Genomic DNA, 2033 nt, shown 5'->3' with positions numbered 1-2033 from the left:
CCAAAATGCTGGGATTACAGGCGTGAGTCACCACACCTAGCAGTAGTGTCCACTTTCACTCTCAAAAGTGTCCTGGTTTGGGCCAGGCACAATGGCTCACACCTGTAATCCCAGGACTTTGGGAGGCCAATGTGGGAGGACTGCTTGAAGTCAAGAGTTTGAGACCAGCCTAGGCAACATAGCATGAACTCATCTCTACAAAAATACAAAAAAAAAAAAAAAAAATCAGGTGGGTGTAGTGGCACGTGCCTGTAGTCCCAGCTACTCAGGAGACTGAGGCAGAAGGATTGCCTGAGCCCAGGAGGTCAAGAGTGCGAGGTTGCATAAAGCCATGATTGTGCCATGGCACTCCTACCTGGATGACAGAGTGAAAGCCCGACTCAAAAAATAGAAATAAAAATAAATAAAATCCTTCTCACCTTTCAAAACTCAGTTTAGAGCAGCCTATTCCCAGAAGCCCTCCCTGACTGCCTCTCCTGAACACTGAGAGCAACCTTGTCTAAGGCCCTTATTCTGCAGCCTTAGACGTGAAGTTGCTGGGCACAACACTTTTCCTCCACCAGATTGAAACTTCTCCCAGCAAGGGTTGGGCCTGGCTCATCTCTGATCTCCCTGCAGCACTGAATTAGTGCAATCTGTGCTTGAAAGACTGAGCTGAATGTTTTATACTTTCTGAAGTGTTTTCATGGTCACCATCTCCTCTCAACAGCTGGGTGAGGCTAGGAAAATAGGTGCTTTTGTTTGACAGAGGTTACCCAAGATCAGAAAAAGAAGCAAGAAGTAGAGGTTGTCAGATACAGATTTCAATCCAATCCAGTGCTAGATTCATGCATCGTGCTGTCTGCCTTCCGTTTATACCCAGTATTCAGGTCCTGTTCTTATTTCCAGCCCTCTTGTGCAATAGTCCTAACTTATCTGCCCATAGCACAGTTCAGTCTCCCTTGCCCCCACTAAGCTGCAGCCAGAGTAATCACTTTGACAGATGAATCTTATAATTTTGCAGCTCCCTTCCTCCTGCTTCAAGGCGCACAGCCTTTCACTTCCCTCCTCACCACCTGCCCTCCAGGACAAGGTCTGTTTGCCTTCACAATATGTGCGAGGCCCTTCAAGTCCCCTTCTGCAACTCCAACTTCCCACTTCCTACTAGATCCCAGCAAATGTCAGGAATATGTTTTAGGCGCTTCACAAGGGCCTCCTGGGCCTATGCCTAGAAGACCCACCACACTTTCTGCCTGGAGGACTTCAACTCACTGCAAGACCTGGTTCCTCACCTCTGCAGCATTCTGACCTCACTCCTCAGTCCCCAAACAACTGCAAAATATGAACTCAATTTAGTCAGACCTTGCTCTACCTCTTGGTCTCTGTGTGACCTTGATCTCGGCTTCCTACACTGCAAAATGAGGATATCAGTCTACATGACCCATCCGGTAGGGTGTGTCGAGGATGCTGGTAGGGAGGAGCCCGTGTTGGCTCTGGACAAAGTTAAGTGGGTCCACTCGTACACTTTATCCGCATCAGTCACCCCTACCCATCACTGGTGACCATGCCCTAGGTTGCCCTCCACCCCCTCCTCAATAATTCAGTGCTGCAGGGAGATCAGAGATGAACCAGACGTCCCCAGCCCCACATATTCGACAGAAAAGGGCACACTTGGTGAGGAGGGTGCTGAGGGTCACACTAACACCGCAAATTAGAGACGTTGTGGTCATCTGGCAGACTTGCAAAAGGAAAACAGAGGGTCATTGGGGGAGGGGAGGGTAAGCAACGGCAGTCCCAGACAAGTCTCCACCCAAGGTCACAGCGCCCGCCCGACGGGCAGAGAACCGCAGGGAGTCTCCCTGAAGCCCCGCCTCTCGAGGGTGCCGAAGCCTCTCTTTCCCTGAAGTCAGCGTACGTTGCCTTTAAGGCGTTCAAGAAAGTCGCCGCGTCGGTGGATGGGTAAAGAGGCGCGGCGGGTTTTGTCCCTCGCGGGCCGCCGTGGGCCGAGACAGGCGTGAGGGCGGGGCAGGGGAGCAGCGGTGGGGTCAAAGGCT

The 2033-nt window shown here is 51.4% G+C and overlaps 1 protein-coding gene across 1 annotated transcript in view; it reads left to right on the top strand.

The window, feature by feature from the left end:
- Window positions 1-1797: 1797 nt before the first annotated feature.
- The window catches only part of CLUH (clustered mitochondria homolog), a 23836-nt gene continuing 23600 nt past the window's right edge, over window positions 1798-2033 (top strand). The window contains exon 1 of the mRNA XM_008068672.2: window positions 1798-1890. The gene's annotated coding sequence lies outside the window, so the exon portion shown is untranslated. The remainder of the gene's footprint in view (window positions 1891-2033) is intronic.

This window comes from Carlito syrichta, unplaced genomic scaffold (genome assembly GCF_000164805.1).
Source record: "Carlito syrichta isolate Samal-C Ts95f unplaced genomic scaffold, Tarsius_syrichta-2.0.1 Scaffold311470, whole genome shotgun sequence".
Classification (NCBI taxonomy): domain Eukaryota; kingdom Metazoa; phylum Chordata; class Mammalia; order Primates; family Tarsiidae; genus Carlito; species Carlito syrichta.
The sequence above is the reverse complement of the archived record's forward strand: the minus strand, read 5'-3'. Positions and strand labels throughout refer to the sequence as shown.